Raw genomic sequence first — 18108 nt, 5'->3', positions numbered from 1 at the left:
ATTTCACTCTTTATGTATACCAATCCTTTCTGTTTAGAAGCTCAATGTCAGTTAAATCTAACAACAGAGCATATATAAAAGAATAACAGTATAGTTACATTCCAAGTTCCAAATATTTATTTTTTTTACCAAACAGTTCTATCAGCATATCAAAATTTCAGTACACATACACGCACAGGGTAAAAAGAAACCTTTCATCAAAATTACTGAAATTTTACAAATAATTCAATTACCTGTATATCAACATTCCCTCATGAATTAGAGTGCCAAAAGTTACAATTAATAAACCTATACTCCACTTTATTCATATCTAATACAAAAGTAACAAAAAAAATCTTTTATCCAAACTGAAATTTGAAAAATAATTGTTTATCATTATTGTCATATAAAATAACCGAAGAAAAGTAGTTGAATCGAATAACCACATTATGTATTCAAAATGAACACCAACGAAATATGCAAATTAGAATGGAGGTATATGGAATATGCAGCAAAAGTGTCCATAAATAAGTCCTATTATCATCTTCCATATCTGTCCATCTATGATATGAAACAGAAATATAGTGTCCAAACGGTTCAGAACAACATGCTACAATGGTATGAGTGGCACAGTTATTAGTCTTTCTCTGCATAGGAACCACCCAGAGTTATGTATTTCTTCCATCGTTTGATGCAGCTCTGGAGACCGTTTTTGTAGAACACCCCAGGTTGGTCCTCCAACCATGATGTGACTTCAGAAATCAAGGCTGCATCATCTAGGAAAGGCTTTCCTTTCAAAAACAATTTCATGGCTGGGAAGAGGTGAAAGTCAGAGGGTGCAAGGTCAGGAGAGTAGGGAGGATGGGGTCATTTCATAACCACACGCCCGTGCTTCTCATCTGGCGACATGCGAGTTGTGAACCAGAGCGTTGTCCTGTAGAAGGAGGGTACATTTGCTGATCTTGCCCCGCCTCTTGATTTTGATAGCTTCCCTTAATTTCCTCAAAAGTGAAGCATAATAGGCTCCTGTAATTGTGGTACCCTTTGCCAGGAAATCTGTCATCACTACTCCATCTTGGTCCCAGAAGACTGTGAGCATGACCTTGCCAGCAGAGGGATGCACCCTTGCCTTCTTTGGAGGTGGTGAGTCCAAGTGCTTCCACTACATTGACTGGGCTTTGGTCTCTGGATCATAGTGATGGACCCAGGTTTCATCTTGTGTAATCAGTCTTTTGAAAAACTTTGACTCATCTTCTTGGCACATCTCCAAATTCATCCTCGAGCACTCAACGCGTTCTCGCTTCTGGAATGGTGTGAGCAACCTGGGAATCCATCTGGCAGACACCTTATGCATATGCAAATGGTCATGAATGATAGTTTCCACAGACCCTGATCTTCCAAAATGGCAGTCTCAACTTGACGGATAGATGCCTCATCAATGGCAGAAGGGGGGCAACCAGGTCTGGGAGCTGTTTCCATAGCCTTCTGGCCATGTTTAAATTCACGATGCCAGCGTTTTACAAGGACATATGATGGGTCATTATCACCATAAGTTTCTTTCATTTCATCAAAAGTCTCCTGTAGTGTGCGTCCTTTCAAATACAAAAACCGGATCACTGCTCAACATTCAACAGGCTCCATTTCACACCTGACTCAGTTCAAATACCTGTAAAACAGAAACCACAATTAGTTCAGAGCTGTAATTTGCCACATTACCTAGGGAGATATAAATCATTGCACATGCAAAATTTCAGCTAGATCAGACAACTGGAAGTGGGTCAGAGGCATTACTAATTGCACGCCCCTCGTATACTCTTTCTAACAGGAGTTTATAAATAATAAATTTATGACAAAACAAAGCTATAAAGTGACCTTACATTTTTTTTTTTTAAGTTTGAATAAAAAAAATATATCAGTCTAGATCTCATCCTATCTTTACACAAATGACTAGTTTGAATCTTATCATTAAAGTTAGTCTTTATCTGACAGCTTCATGAAAAACCTGGTTGCATTCGAGATCAATTGTTTTTAATCTTTTTACAATGTTTCAACCTGACTATATTTTCTACTCGAGAAATAAACCAAATTCTTAAGGTTAAGATTTGATGAAATAAAAAATTTAGTTTAAATATAAAATCAAGAAAATGTCTTGACATTATGAGTTTGGTAATCTCTGCTCTAGAAAATGTAAATAATTATATTTTAGACTTTTTTTTAATCATCAACATTTATAATTCTTTTTTTTTTATTACCATTTAAGAATCTATAATTATTTTACACAATTTAAAACCCAAAATACAATAATTCTTTAATTCAAAAATAAATTTAAAATTAAAAAAAAATTTTTTAACTTCTAATGAGCAATATACTTACATTTCCAATATAAGTTTCAGCTGCTCCAACTTTGCTTTTTTTTCTTCAATAACTGTATTTTTTTAAATCTTATTCTCATTCAATAAGAATCTAACAATATCCAATACTTCCTGCAGTTGTCTAGGTTTCTTTAGCTTCAAGTGGCCACTTTTATAACCTTGGTATTTTTGAAAAAGTTCAAAAAAAAAAAATAAATAAATAAATGACCACCATTTTGATTATGCAAAAAATAAATTTTTTAATTATGTCCTATACTATGTGGTCCAAAAATAATGTAGAAAGGGTTACATTATTTAGAAATATCAATGAAGAATTGGGGGAAAAAATGGTAATAATGGTGAATAAAATTCTTTGAAACAACAACTTTGCCTGTCTGGTATCAACTATCAAATGCTTTGCATGAAGAACATCCTGCAGGAATGGCTGAGTCAAAAGACACATTATTCCAGAAGTCTCTCAGGACATCGTGGTAAAATCACTTTGCAAATGAAAAAGAAAATAAATGCGCAATTTCATTTCAACATTAATTTTGTATTAAAAAATAAAGAAAAGATAAATGGCCACCATTTAGGGTATGCAAAAAATAAAAATTGGTTGCTAATTAATTAAGAGTATTTATGGTAGTTTAACTCATTGTACTCTTCAGTAACGAAGACCAAAAACTCATACAACAGATGACTGAATGATTATCAGCCCTGTTCAAAACAGTTCCGACTTGGTTTTTTTTTTTTTTTTCAAACTTGTTTCCTTTCAGTATTGACTTTACTTACGGGGTGGAACGATAAAATTGTGGCTCTAGAAAAAACATGATTCCATTTCCGTTTGATGAAAATTTGTTTTCTTGTTTTGTTGCAGATCATCTACTAGTTGGCCAGTTGTGTACAAATCCCAAGAGCGATAAGAACCTTCTATCATGCCTGAAAGTGACACAATTTTTAACAAGTGAAATCAGAGGTGCACCACTATACAACTTATGCTCTCTACCAATCCAAGTTATAACAACAGTATTGCCAGCACCCTCAAAATGAATCGCTCGATTACCATGAATAACAAGGATGTGGCCAGGGTGATGAAAACAGTTTCCGACCATGATTATGGTTTTTGGTATGGTTTCAAGTAGGGGCCACATTATGCCACCTCACATCTTCGAAGTCAGTTTGAAAGTCAATACCAAAGTGTACCTGGATGTGCTGAAGAGTGTGATGATCCCCTGGTGTGATCAGGTGGCTGCTGGCAGACCCTAGGCAGCAGGACTCAGTGCCGGCGCACAAGTTCAAAAAGACTCAAGATTGGCTTCAAAAGGAGTGCTACAACTTTGTACCCTTCTCTGACTGGGCCCTTCTCCTCCCCTGACTTGAACCTGCTGGACTTCATTGAGAACATCACCAACATGACCTCCCACAACAGCAAAGCCAACCTGATCGCTGCCATCTGCCAAGCTCCCGCTGGCACTTATGGAAAAGGCTGGCTCCCAATTCCGGGCCTGTATCAAAGTGGTGATTGAGGCTGAAGGCGGCTACACTTAATAGTTGTCAGCTCTTCTACATAATAAAGTTACCTGAATTGATTTTTTTCAATAAAAGTTTTAAAATAAAGCTGTAGTGTTGTTTTCTTTAGGACGACAACTTTATCGTTCCACCTTCTGTGGGTAATATATATATATATTTTCTTTAAATAATTATCAAAATATATTGTCTTTAAATAATTATTTACTTTTATTTGTTTTTTCCAAAATAATGAATAGAAAAACCTGCGCAATCTATTACAATCGTTGAAAACTGAAGTTGAAGAAAAGCTGAAAGGAATTTGGAAACATTTAAACTGTTAAATAGAAAGTTATACTTCTGAAATCCCCTTTATTTAATCTATCACTTGTCTTTTACACATCATGGACGCAATTGTTGAGAAATTTTTACCTATTACTGACATGTGTTCTCTGGACTACTGCTTGAAACAATAATAAAAATAATGATAAAACTATTTGCAATATTGAAAACAAAAACAATATTAAAAACAATAAAATTTTGCAATATATAAGTAAATAAACATAAATATAATTTTTAAAGTTAATACTAAAAAGAAACAAGTCAGATCTGTTACAAACAGACATGATAATCATTTAGTTATTGCATTGTTCAACTTTTTGATCTTTGTAACTGAATAGTGGAATGAGTTGAACCGCCTCCACAGCTACTGATTGAAAGAGAAATCTGTCACCCAATAGGGAGTACATTTGGATCAATTTTCGTTCAATATTTGAGGAAAAAATATGAAGAGAAAAAAGGGGGATTATTTTACCAAAACAGTGTTAATCAAAAACACCTCACAGATGAACTTACTTTTTGTGCTTGACCTCCATTTTCATCTTCTGTTTAGGTGTTCTGTCTCCATGCCTGATGACTGCAATGACACAGCGAAGCTCCATCCTTAACAAAGGGGAGAAAAGAACTGTTAAATGAATTAAATAAAAATATTTTTTAAAAAGATTTATAATTTGCTTATCTTAATATTGGGATCATATATACAATAGGCAATCCAGAATGAGATAATAAAAAAAAAATGCTTTTTTTTATTGAGATAATAAAAAAATTGCTTTATTGTCTGATTTATTAACTAGTTTTAAATGATTAAATGGTAGTATATAGTTTATAACCTTGGTATTTTTCAAAAAGCTCGAAAAACCTAGTAAAAAAACAAATAAATGAGAAAAAAGAAAACCATTGAGATTTATGCCTCTGAGGGCATCATAGTAAAATGACTTTGTGAACAAAAAAGGAAATAAATGCACAATCGCATTTCAAAATTCATTTTATATCAAAAAATAAAAACATAAATGGCCACTATTTGGGCATGTAAAAAATAAAAATTGGTCATTAGTTATGTCTTATGAAACCATCACTCAATAAGGAGTACCTTTTGATCAATTTTAGTTAAATATTTGAAGAAAAAATACGAAAGAGAAGAATAGGGAAATATTTTACTAAAACAGTGTCAATCAAAAAACACCTCACAGATGAATTTACTTTTTGTGCTTGACCTCTATTTTCATCTTCTGTTTAGGTGTTCTGTCTCCATGCCTGATGACTGCAATAACACAGCGAAGCTCCATCCTTAACAAAGGGGGAGAAAAGAAAAACTTTATGGTATGTTAAAAACAATAAAACGAAATGAATTAAATAAAAAAAAAATTTTTAAGTTTTATAATCTACTTATCTCTAGCAATCACGACATGGATCATATATACAATAGGCACTCCAGAATAAAATATTTTTTTAAAAATTGCTTTTTATATCACTTTTTTGATTTCAGGTTAATAGGTAAACAGACAACATTGCATATATTTTTTATTGTTAGTGAAAAATTGTAATATATTGATTCTCTGAAAAATTAGCTAGTTTTAAATGATTTTCCATTTTGTAGTACTTTTGTTTAAGGACATGCTGTCTGGCAGGGTCAAGAGTCAGATTACTGACAAACGTGGAACTGAATAAAGATAACCATATGGAGAATAATGCCATCAGGTAAGGAAGAAAGAGATTGCTAAATCATAGACCAGAAGAGTTGAACACTGTATAAGTGAGAGTTATGCTCCTTGGACTAACCGGAAGCAGGCAGGAGTTATCTCCCCTAAGTCTATAAAATTCAACCACATGTACCAGTGACTTTCTTCCAATGCTAAACACTCCTCCAACTCTAAAAACACAAAAATTAATATGGGCTCATAAACCAGTAGCCAGTATGAGTTTGATTCTTTTGCACCTCCCCCCTCCACTGTATCTGCCATATGTAAAACTTCAAATCAACTGTTCAGCCATTAGAGTTTTATTCATTAATATTGGAGTTTTATTCATTTCAAAGTATGGTTGGACTTACTTAAAATTAGTTTGATTTTAGCTTTTGCAGCAGTTCTATCTCATGTAGCATCACTGGATAATCAAAACGGCCGGTGATCACGAACAGGACAAAAAATATCTCCTTTGAGGGAGGCGGTGTAGGGTACGTTTAAATGTAAATATAATTTATTTTTTAATTCGACAAACTTCTAAATGTTTTCCCTTTTTGTATTTTATCCAAGATTTTTATAAACTCATTGTAAGATTTTTATCTTTCACTTTTGTTTAAAGTGAAAAAAAAATACATTAAAACATTCATTATTCCAGAAGAAGCGGATGACCAGACAACGAGTGTCAACCCAACGCCCACGAAATTGAAAAACTTGTCCAGAGCATTTTAAATCTTTCAATAATCAACTGTGAACTTCCTGTTATAGAAACGTTTGGCAAATAGGCACATAAAAGGTTAGCTCAGGAAATAGGAACGTGAACTCTAGAATGTTTACTTTGTTTAGCATAATCGATCAATAAAAAAATAAAATTAGACTCAGAGAGTCAGTGCTAAATCTGGGAGTTAGATTTATAACAAGTGATTCTGTGGCTCTTAGTCTTATTTTATAAATGAACAACTTCTAACAATAAAATACATCTGTGTTTTTTTTTTCTTCTTTTTTTTGCCACAAGACTATGCATGATGAGATAAAAATGAATGAAAGCATTGTTGAAATTTGCATCACTAGAAAATATATGTTCCCTTCGGGCGCATATCTTTATAGGCTAGGAATATCATATAGCTGTGTTGAAACTACATGCAGTACGAAGTTAAAGTAAAATAAATTGTTTTGGACTATTAAAATAATTCCCAACACTATTGATAATGGTTACCCATTACTTATTATCATCGTTTTTGTTTGAATTCATGTTTTGAAACATGACGTGTATCATAAATTTATGACGTCATGCTAAAACTATACTTATTTTGTTACGATAATTTTTTAATCTCTATTTATAAGAAAGTTCAAATAGATCAGTTGGAAGAGCCTAACATTGAAGATCTCAAGGTTTCTGTTTCCAGTCATAGCATCCACTTTATTTTTTACTAGCAAGGAGACCCAACATTGCCCGGAATGTAATGATGATCAACAAATGTTTAACACTCCCAAATCAGTGAAATCGCCTCTTTTTTGATCAAATCAGTTGATTGCCTGCTCTAAGGAAACTTCACATGCCTCCCCGCAGTGGCTTAGTCCACGATACATTGTAGTCTACATTGCACAATAGAGAACCTACCATGGATTTTATAATGGCTTGAATGAAAGTTTAAAATGAAAAAGTCAAGTATCATAGTTCAATTGTGCTCTAAACAGAAACATTCATTTCAAATGCGCCCCTGTCATATTAAAGAACCTACCGTTGACTTTATATTTCAGACCTTGTGGTAGATGTTAGCTTTGGTCAAAATCGCTTGTTCTTTCTCTTATAGAGGGAAGATGGGATCGACCAGTCTCTGAATTCATGACGAAGTCAAGAGTGTGGGTTGAAACACTTTTCTTTAAAAAACAAAAAAACAAAATAAATAAAAAAATATGTCAGCAAACACTGGAACAATTGCAAACGTTTAAAATAACAATTTTTAAGAACCAGAAGAAAATCATTTTTTGTGTGCTAGAGGTGCAAGTCAAAGTTTTCTTGAATGTACTTTGTCTCCCCAAATGTGGAAAATTAAAAGAATTGGAGTCCATTCATGATACAGTGAAATGTGTATCTTTTATAAGGCAAATATTTGGGAATATTCTTCAAGTGGGAAAAGAATATGACTTAATTGTGAATGCATAACTGATAATTTTTAAATGACTGAAGAAATCCTTCGCTGCTGAAGAGTAAAAAATTGCTCATCAAAAACTGTAAAGGTCACACACATCCATTTCGATGACTGTTAATTAAATTACCTACTGATAACTCCCTTTTACCATGGTTGGAATTTTGATGAGAGCATTGAATAAAAAAGAATTGTGATATTGGAACCATCTCAAAAGGTAGGAGGAATCTCCCATCCATGTTAACAGGGAGAGATGACCCCTCCCGCCCCCATTAGAGTAATAGTGATAGATTGAGTCCATGAAAAATAAGAAAAAAGTGGCAGATCTAATGAACCATTGGCTACTCATGGTCTTGCAGAATCGGGATTTGTACTGGTAACTTGAGACAGCAGTGTTTTGTCGAGAATTGTGAGTTGAATTAGTGGAGGGGGTGGAGACATCCCTCGGTGAATTCTCCATATAAGTTAAGGTATAAGTGAGCTAGAGACTCAGTTTTGGTCCTTGCTGATTCCATGACATTAAGAGACTGACCCTTGGACATCTGGTTGATATGACTAAACTAGAAAATCGGCCAGATTTTATCAAAGAGTGCCGGCCATTCACAAATGTTAAGAGCCTAAGTCAAAGACTTGTGAAGAATCAGAGTGCATAATTTTTTAATTAATATTTATTGTTACTTTATCCAATTGTTGACCAGTTGTTGGAGTGTTATTCGTTTGGCTTGAAATGACTTTTGCTCCCCAGTGATACAGACTTTGCTGACCAATGCTGGAATGATTTGCACTTCCAGTCTTTTCACAATGTAGGGGAAGTGATGATTCATCGGACAAGACCTTTCAACACCCAGGGGTCCTACCAGAGTGACTGCGAAATACGAAGTGACCAACAGGGACTCAGAATGGCCGAATTTGGCGACACCATTCACTGGACATCATTGTAAGGGGGAAGGGATACAGTAAACTTATTTCCTCATATTTTGCTTGTAAACTAACTTTAAATATATTGACCTCTATTGTCCAGTTCTTTTGTCCCAAATCACTTCCATACGTTGATTAACAATCCTATTCTAACTGCCGCTTGTGTGCCTTTGTGAACAACTTCCTATGCCTTTGTTCTGCTGATAAACTTATTCTACTTTTCTTTACTTCCTCACATGTATAAAGGGATGTTGACAGTATCACAACAGTAGACTCATATGGTGCAAAAGCAATGCAGTATTGTTTCCACATTTGGGCTGGTGCATCTGCTACTAGTCTGTCACTCTTAGGCAGGGTTCAAAAGAGAGTTGCCAACCTAATAGATCCCATACTGTCAGCTAGGCTTCATAATAAGAGTGTATATTTTTTCAATGAATAATTATTGTTATTTTATCCGAAAAGACCAGTTGTGGATGTGTTATTCCTTCTTCTTTTGGCTTGAAATAACCTTTGGTGATTCAAATTTATTCAAAGTTATTCAAATTTATTCAAAGTTATGCAAATAAAACTCTTCAACACCCAGAATCTTCACCAGAGTGACTGCCAGATACTGAGTGACCAACCTGGATGCAGATGGACAAATTTGGTGATGCCACTCACTAGATGTCATAGTAGGAAAATAGGGTACAGCCAAAAACTACAAAATGAACACTCACAAAGTTGGTATTTTTTTGATTGGTGTTGCCATAAGCGAATTTGTTTTTTTTGTTTTTTTTACAAGGGAATCACCACTTATTAAGGCCTCAGGGCAACTTGAGGATAAAAGTTAATTTGTGTGTTCAGTGAGACAACACCATAGTGATGAGTAGTAGTGGAAATTGGTTAGAATTTGATTATTTAAGAGGATGGATCAACAAGAACTTGTTCATACTGGACTTGAAAACAACCATGTTGTAGTCAGCCGGTAAGCAGCTCCATAGTACAGAGTTCCACAGGCGAGCAGTTCTAGGAAAAAAACTTTGTTCATAGAATTTTCGTTTAGATTCAGGTACAGATAGAGAGTGGAGGTGGGATTGTTGACAATGGTTTCAGTTAGATGATTGTTTGTTGTAGATGTTTCGCAGGATTAGGAGATCATAGATTGAAACTCTCGATGGACTCAAACCAGGCTATTTTTTCAGGCCGGGCTTGTGCCTTCTCCAGAGATGTGAAGGGGTTGATTCCACCATTGTAAACTGACCTTGTAGCTAACCTTGACCTTGTGAAAGGCAGATAACAAATCATACCAAGCTTTATCCTTCCTTTTACAGAGGGGTGGGGTTCTGACTGTCCCTGTTTATTTGTCTCCCCACAAGTACAGAGTTAAACACAAATTGCTTTTCTTCTTTTTTTTTTTAAATTTTTATGGCTTGGTGCAAAGTGTAATATCGGTTCTGATATTCTACTTCATCTTTTCTGTTTTCAGTCAGTGAAAGAGAAATCCTTCTATTCTGAGGCATCCCCCTCTCTCCAAAGTCTAGAGTAGCCCTTTTTGGTGAGCTGGATTTTGCCCTCATGCTAAAAACCGACTTTGTGTCTGGCTTTGTACCTGCATGGGATAGATTTGGGTTCTCAGCGCAACTGCACAGTGTTCATATTCTTTAAGCTGACACTTACCTTCTCCTCAATTCACCTCTAAAGCCGCCAGAATCTAGGCCATTGTTAAGATGGCTTTTCCTTGTTGACTGAGGGACTGTTCTGGTCCTGTGCAAATCTAGGAGGTCCACCCTCCCAGGCTCACCCTTTGAGAAGGATTAATTTATTGATAACCACATGAAGTGTCGCTACCGGGAAATGCCGTCTGAGCTGTTCAGGCATTTTGATGAATGTCCAGAATAACTAACAAAGCAAAATAAAGAGGTGAAAAAAAAAAAAAAAATACAACAAATACATGTTACCAAAAGCCTTTTATCTACGTAGATAAGTGTTTTTGTGTTTGAACTTATTTTAAAGTGTTTATTTTTACTTAAAAATAAGGGTAGTGTAAAGAAAGCTTGTTGAGTTAAAACAACTCAACTATGGCTCAAACGAGACCATCATATTTGCTTTTTATTCTTAAACATGACAGGTTTTGTGCTGCCTTTAGTTTTAAATAAAAATACTTTAAAATAAGTTAAAACAACAAAAAAAAAAACTTCTCCATTAGGTAGAAGAGTAACTTAGCTTGCTTTTGGTAACATTCATTTGCTGTATGTTTATATATTTATTTATTTTCAATCCATTTTTGCTTTCTTGCCTATTCTGGAAAATTATTCACATTTTTTTGTTTGTTTGTTTTTGTTTTGTTTTTTGCTTTTTTGTTTTGTTTTTTTTTTGTTTGTTTATTTGTTTTTGTTCTGTTTTGTTTGTTTTTGTGTTGTTGTTTTTTGTTTTTTTTTGTTTTTTTGTTTTTTGCTTTTTTTGTTTTGTTTTTTGTTTGTTTATTTGTTTTTGTTCTGTTTTGTTTGTTTTTGTTTTGTTTGTTTTTGTTTGTTTGTTTTTTGTTTTTTTTTTGTTTGTTTTATTTGTTTGTTTTTTTATATACCAAATTGCTCTTCCTTTAAGGCGCTCACTTTTCAAGCCCCACTTTGTGGTAACATTTTTCCCGCCGTGGTGACACACATACTCGTGTAGGAATTGTGATTTTGACAGACTATGAATGAATTTCCTAAATTTTAAGGTGTGTTCGCTTCTCCCCACTTCTTCTGAGTATCTCAAAATAATTGACCTATAAATTTGTCAAGTACAAAAAAAAAAAAAAAAAGTAACTTAATCTAATCTATGCTTGAGGGAGAAAAACTGTTTTCTTCTTTATTGCACCGAGTTAAAATGGCTTTTCTTTTTCTTTTTCCTTTTTTTTAATTTCAGCAGTCGTTGTTACTTTGCAAGGTAAGGCCTTCGGACAGTAAACATCACCACTGCTGAGCTGAGCGTCGCCAGTTGTCGTAAAAAACCTACTTTTCATCGTAAATCACAACCCGGTCAAGAAACGGGTCGTTCTTGTTGCATAAAAGAAGGGAACATCATATTTTATAATGGCGTTTTTTTTTTGTTGTTGTAGTTCAATTCATGAGGCACCCATTATCAAGTTTTTTTTGTTTTTTGTTCCCCCCCCCCCAAGCTTTCTCAATATGTTGGAAATCATCGTATACGTTATGTTTAATTCCGAAGCAAGTTGTGCGTTGTTGTCAACATCTGATGGCCACCCACTACACTCATCATCTTCAAGACTTTTGTCGCCGCCACGAAATTTCTTAAACAACCATTGTGCTATGCATTCAGTAGTGGTTCCTGGTCTAAACATTTCGTTGATATTCTGAGCTGTTTCAAGAAAATTGTGCGAATTTGCTTTTTTCCCCATCTTGTATTCAGCATTCTGAAAAGAAGAAATAATTGTTTTAAAATGATTGTAATTTAAATGATTAGATAAAGCGAAAAACGCTCTTTAAAATCATATATAAAGTAAAGGTATTATAACAAAAACTTATTAGAAAATGCATCATTTGAAATCAAAATTATAAATTCCGCAAGAAGTTTCTTCTCAACCTAATAATAATATATGCAAAAATTACGATAATTCATGGAGTAGAAAATTATTTATAGTTAAAAGTAATTTTTACAGAATATTGGGAGAAATTGCATTTTCCCCTAGATGTGAACACCTTGAAGATTGCGAATACAAAGGACATACTTATCTCCCTTTCATCACTTTAATGGCTGACTTACTGTTTTAGACCATAGGGATAGACTTTTTTTTACTATAAAACACAATAGCAGTTGTTCTACTCAATTACTTTCCATAATTTTTGGATATATTATTATTTTCAACATGTGTTGCGGACCACGATATAAAATACCCTAACTCGCTACAAGAAAAAATTAATGAAACGAATTGAATGAAGAAAACAAAGTACTCAAATGCTGGAATAAAATAAACATGTCGTTTATTTTCTGTTGAGAAATGAAAGTCTTCGGTGTACACGTGTTCATTCAGCCATTGACGACTATGCGCGTGGAAGGAAAGGGGGAATGAAATAGAGAAACGCGAAGTGGCAAGCCGGCCTGTAGAAAGAGAGGGTTAAGCTCAGTAGAGCGTCGCGCACATGTCTGTGTCGATGGGCCAAAGCAAAGGGGAGATAGAGTGAGAAAAGTCAATCCAGTTCATGGAGAGAGAAAGCGTATAAAGTGTGCTTGCGCTTGCCCCACATTACAGTAGCAGGGAAAGTGACGTTAGAGTGTGTGGTCGGTTCGTCAACTAAGCAGCTTGAATGCTGGTCCAGATGAAAAAGGGAAGTTGACAGGTTTTGTTGACTTTTATACTGGAGTTAGTGTTCTGACTGCGCATGTCTGGCTTTCACTTTAAAGGAAGTGACATCACAGCTCGGGTGTGTGTGTGTGCACGTTAGCGTGTGTGTGTGTATGCGCATGAATGTGAGTGTGTGTATGAGGATGTGTATATGCGTGTGTGTGTGTGTGCGTGTGTACGTGTGGGTGTGTATATGTGTGGGAAAACATGTTCGAACACATGGCAATTAATTAAGTGATGGTGTTTTTGCTTAAAAACCACATTTTTTTTTTTTAAATTGATTTGTCAGTCTAAACAAGCACCAAAAAAATGTTACCAAAGGCAAGATAAGTTACTTTTATACCGACCTTAGTTCCTATTTACTTGCCTCCCCACAAGGAAAAAGTTTGACACAAGGTCGGATTTTAATGTGGGGAAAATCCAACTCCCCAAAAAAGGGCATTTTGGAACAAAAATTTAAATTGACTCAGTCTAGAAGGACTTCTCTTTCACTGACCGAGGACAGAATAGAATAAGTGTAGCTCCAGACAGATACTACACTCTGTTTCTAATCAAAAGGCTAAGGAACATTACCTGGATAAGTCTTTTTTTTTAAACTTATTTTAAAGCGTTTATTTACTTTGAAACAAAAGTAGTATCAAGTCTGTTGATTTAGAACGTTACAGTCACTTGGACCTTTGATAATCGCTCAAAAGTCGAAGATCTGGGGAGTCTCGATAATCACTAGAGACTCCCCAGATTTTCGATTACCATCTAATGTTAGGCATTTTTTTCTTGTTCTAACATAAGACTTGGTACTACTTGTATTTTGGAGTAAATAAACTCTTCAAAATAAGTTAAAATACAAAACACTATCCAGATATGTAGAAGAGCGATTTATCTTGCCTTTGGTAACATTTATTTCTTATATATATATTTTTTTTTTTCACTTTTTTGTTTTGTTGTCTTTACTACAAAAGCCCCCCCCCTTTTAAAGGAATTATTCTAATTTTAAACTTGTGGTGATGTTTACGAATATTTTTTAATCAAGTTTTTTTGGTCATTTTTATAATAGCCAACAAAAATAGGGGGTAAAAAATAAATATACAAGTAAATGTTACCAAAGGTAAGCTAATTTACTCTTCTACCTACCTAGATAAATTTTTTTTATGTTTCAACTGTAGAAGTCACAAATAAAGATCTATTTTCTCTTGTGAATCAATCCTCCCGCCCCCTCCCCTGAGTGATTCGACCACACACTGACTATCCAGCTGGGAGAGTGCATTGATTCATCTGTCACTTAAGGAACTTTCTTAGCCTGTTTGGAAATCTTGGTCAGTGAGCAAAAAGAATCCGGTAAGCAACAAAGACACTCTCCTTTTTCCTCTCGTCCCATGTCCACTGGGCATTCCAGCATCAACAATTTTCATTAAATTTAATCAGTAACGTACTCAAGTGAAAACAAAAACGGCAAAAATATAGTAATAGTGAGGTACAAGTTTACAATACATTCATCTGAAAGGGACATGAAAAAAATGGGCAGAAGTTTGGTCACTCCCTGGTACCCCCTCCTCTGCACGTCCCTGAAGATAACTGTTGGCCAACCTGGGACTACACAAAGAACTGCTGCCTGATCGACACATCCCAAAAAACTTTCTCCTTTTTTTTTTTTTTTTTCAACCTGGGCACAGTCCAACCTTCAACTTTCTCCCGTTTTATTTTAAAAGAGGTTTTATTGTTTACTAGCATGGGTACCTGACGTTGCCCGGGTGTGAAGAGGTGATATAGTAAGCCTATTGAGCAACGAAACCCCTAAAAAAAAAAAAAAAATGTTTCAATTAAAATACAAAATAACAGCGAGTACTCATGTGAGTAAAAAAAAAAAAAAAATAGCCGCAATAGCCAGGTTTGAACTTGTAACACAAAAAAGAAAAAGGAGGTGAAAAAAGCAAACGCATTAGCTGTCTCACCCCTGGCGCACTTGTGACGTCAAGAGCCTTTGAAATAACGTGTTTTATACGTACGTTGAGATCGCTAGGCGTAAATGATCTGCAAAAAAGTCGCCGCAAAAACTCACCCTTCCTTGCAAAAGGCAGTCCAGTTGACCAGTACAGAATTAATATTTTGGGACAATTTTTATATATTTGTCGTCCGGGAGATCATTCTTTCTAACGATAACAATTTTGTCAGTGTTCGTTGCATGTGTCGGAAATTTTTGGCAGACATACAAACACACCAACAAGCAAACCCCTAAAATGATTACCACAACGTGATTTAAACACGCAAGCTTCTGTTCTGTCTATAAACAAACTTCAGGTGTATTTCAGTAATCAATGTTAAATGTCTACAAGGAAGACTGGTTGTAGATGCACCTGTTTGAATGTGGCAACAATACACCATTGCACCATGCATGAGCGAATTGTGACTTTGTATAGTTTTTGGTGGACCTGTACGAGGGTGTTTACCCCCTAAAAAATGCGTGTTTTCCACCTTTTTTTGTTTGTTTGTTTTTTTTTTTAAGTTTTTTCCGGCGATTATTATAGATTACAGACATAATAATCATATTAGCAGAAATAAAAAAATTGAAAAAAAAAAAAATTAATGACGGTTATGAAGGGGATTCACTTTCTTGTTATCACGTTCTAATCACGTGACACGTCAGTGAAGAAATGGACAGTAAGTCAGGTAGCAAGGAAGTTGGACGTTATAACGAGAAACTGAACACCCCTTTTTAAAAGTCATTCATTTTTTTTTTTTCTTTTAAAATTTTTTCTGCTAATATGATACTTAAGTCTTTAATCTATGATAATCGTCGAAAAAAAAAAAAAACAACTTAAAAGTGGTGTAAAACGCGTATTTTTAGGGGGTGCTCGTACAGGTCCGCCAGTTTTTTTTATGAATAAAAATAAGCAAGTCACAAGTCAGTAAAACGTAGATTTACATTCACTAATGTAGCCAACGAAAGACATCAAAGGGGAAAGAGAAAAAAGAAAAAAAGACAGGACTTTCTTACCTACTTACCTATACATAAGTTCCCCCATTCGCATGCCTCTGACGAGAACAACACTAACAACAACTTGAACGATGCAAATGTGTTTCTGCAAATATTTACACTCATATTGCCATATTTATTAGGGAAATAGATCAGAATAACACATACACAACATTTAACATCGTATCTTTCCAGGTAAGTAAACTTCAAGTATATTGACAAACGCACGCATGACGCTGCCCCCACCTGCCCCTCTTATAAAAAAAAATTGGGACATTTTCCAGTGAAGTCAACCAAACGAAAAAGAGAGAGAAAAAAGTATATTTATTAAGAATTAAACATATTTTTAAAAACTAAATAGCTAAAAAAAAATCGGCGCTTCTATAGAATTGGAACGAGGTTTTGTAGTCGATAAATGGAGTTTTCAGATTTAAAAAGAAAAAAAAAATGGTTTCTACCGATTTTTTATTTTATTTTTATCAATTCTAATAAGTTACAATGGTAGCTTCCAAATTATGCAGTTAAAATTACCTAAATATGACTGAATTATAAAAAAAAAAAAACAGCTTTAATCGTGTTAGCAGATGAATAATTGCTGCCATCTTTTTAAAATTAAAACGGAAAATTACCTCCCTTTTGAACTCTCATGTGTCTTACAGTCGTTTTCATCAAATTCTATTTTTATTTTCTTTAATAAATAATTTTCTATCTTATCGATTTTGGAATTTTTTTTATATAGTCATCTTAAAAAATACGAGGAATACGTAGATACCATTGTTTTCATGTGAAATTTAGTATTATGATTTCCGAAACTTTGTTCCAATAGTGTAGAAGCGCCCAAAACTTTTTATAATGAACATATCCGTCACGGAACGAAGATGTCATATTCCGAAAATTACGTAAATTGATCAGGTAGTTTGTTTTTCTTAATGGAAAAATATTTTCATACGATTTATAGAGATTTTAATGAATTTGTGGCCATTTTAAGGTTGACTTTAATCTCGATAGTTCGAATTGAGTTGTCCCTCCTTATTTTATAAAACATAGCGGATCAAAACATAACGTAATTTGTTTCCTCATAAAATTTAATGGTTATTCGGTATTTGAATCTATTTCTCGAAGGGAGGTCATTCTACTGCTTTAAAGTAGAATTACCTCCCTTTGAACAATAGATTGAAATTCCAAATATATAATTTGATTTTCTTAGTTTAAAATAAATACTACTTGATCAATTTACGTGATATTTTTGAATTTCTGTTTTTTTCTTTTTAAAATAGATATAATTCTAAATAAGCAAATAACAATGGTTTTAATGCAAAATACGAACCATGCTATTTTTCAGATATAATTTTTCAGTTAAATTCAGTTTTTATGGTACTCTTTGCTTATTTAATGATTAGGTGAAGGTACGAAATAGTTATTTTAACCCCCCCCCCCACACACACACACACCACCCCACCTCTCCCTGATTCATGATAAGAATAAGAATATGTTTGTAAATAATAACGGTGTTTATGCATTTATACTACCGAGCGAATTTTTATATAGTACCACTAGCCTGGGTGCCTAGCGTTTCCCGGGTGGTTGGAGGTGTGTGTTGAACAAAACAAAACAAAAAAGTGGTAGTAGGTGTAGTGTTATCATAGAACTACTTTCATACGCGTAACAACGAAATCATGGCATATGAATATTGATGTAAACCGCCTAATACATATCGTATTCGACAACATGGCGTAGACCTCTACACACGTACCTTCAATCTCTCTTCCTATGTAAATATGTAATAAAGTTCTATATCAAATAAAACCACAACTTGGTTATCAATTACTTATAATAACAAACATAAACTAACGACATGGTGGCAGTGAAATGGATACCGAACATTTATAAC

General features: G+C 34.3%; 1 protein-coding gene and 1 long non-coding RNA gene across 6 annotated transcripts in view; one reads left to right on the top strand and one right to left on the bottom strand.

Annotated features, from left to right (window-relative positions):
• Positions 1-279: 279 nt before the first annotated feature.
• LOC145298271 (uncharacterized) lies at positions 280-16381 on the bottom strand. Of its 5 annotated transcripts, none has more exons than XR_013870582.1 (7): positions 16247-16381; positions 9639-12316; positions 7597-7735; positions 5376-5462; positions 4692-4778; positions 2353-2509; positions 280-1645 (listed from the first exon to the last, which is right to left on the bottom strand). It is a non-coding gene; the product is annotated as an uncharacterized LOC145298271 (long non-coding RNA). The 5 variants fall into 5 exon arrangements; XR_013870588.1 differs by having other exon boundaries at positions 10579-12316; XR_013870576.1 differs by having other exon boundaries at positions 7597-12316.
• Positions 16281-18108, top strand: part of LOC145298239 (uncharacterized) — a 34883-nt gene continuing 33055 nt past the window's right edge. Inside the window, exon 1 of the mRNA XM_080144308.1 lies at positions 16281-16412. The gene's annotated coding sequence lies outside the window, so the exon portion shown is untranslated. The remainder of the gene's footprint in view (positions 16413-18108) is intronic.

This window comes from Euprymna scolopes, chromosome 2, assembly GCF_053919585.1.
Source record: "Euprymna scolopes isolate OS-2025 chromosome 2, ASM5391958v1, whole genome shotgun sequence".
NCBI classification, from domain to species: domain Eukaryota; kingdom Metazoa; phylum Mollusca; class Cephalopoda; order Sepiida; family Sepiolidae; genus Euprymna; species Euprymna scolopes.
Note: the sequence above shows the minus strand (reverse complement) of the source record. Positions and strands in the feature narration are given on the sequence as shown.